Source organism: Caretta caretta, chromosome 2, assembly GCF_965140235.1.
Source record: "Caretta caretta isolate rCarCar2 chromosome 2, rCarCar1.hap1, whole genome shotgun sequence".
Lineage (NCBI taxonomy): Eukaryota > Metazoa > Chordata > Testudines > Cheloniidae > Caretta > Caretta caretta.
Window position 1 is genome coordinate 209,979,516 of NC_134207.1, and position 716 is coordinate 209,980,231.

Here is a 716-nt window from a genome sequence, read left to right on the forward strand (position 1 = left end):
TTCTCACAGACAAGACACTCTCCTCTTTTGATATCCCCCTGTGATCCAGTCTTCAGAAGGGTGCTTTTATTTCTAAGAGATAAGCAGAAAATTGCATCCAGGGCTAAACTCCATGATATGGAATTACAAGAGTGAGTGGCTGAAAGACAGGGTTTTGCTAGCTCACTTGAGAAAGATATCAAAGTGATATTTGTAGTTGAAAGTTAACACAGCACAGCAGCTGCATTAAGCAAGAAAAGGCACATCACCCTTCTAGATATTGACAGTTTCTCAACTGCTTAGTGGACAAGCAGAAACTGTAGAATATTGCCCTACCCAGCTTGGGGTTTTCATTTATTTGGAGGGAATAGTTGAAGAAAGAGGGACAGGAGGATCAAGCAGAAATTAGTGGCTGTTTACAGAGAGCAAGATGAAATTGAAGAGAAGGAGGAAAAAAAGCCCCTCTTAGTTCTCTTTACTAATAGTTGAATGATATAGAATCTTTCTCCTGTTACCACCACTCTGCTGGGCCTCATCTTTGTCTCCCCTCTGGAATACAGCAGGTCCTTCTGATGCAGATAGGACACATTGTTGTCGATGGCAGTCAGTTCAGATGGCACAAAACCAGTAGAAACAACAGCTACCAGAGGTAGCAGCAACAACTACAGTAAGAATTTTAAATGGACTGTTTAGTAGTTGGTTTAGGAGGAGCCAAGTAGATTGGGTTTCTTTGTTCA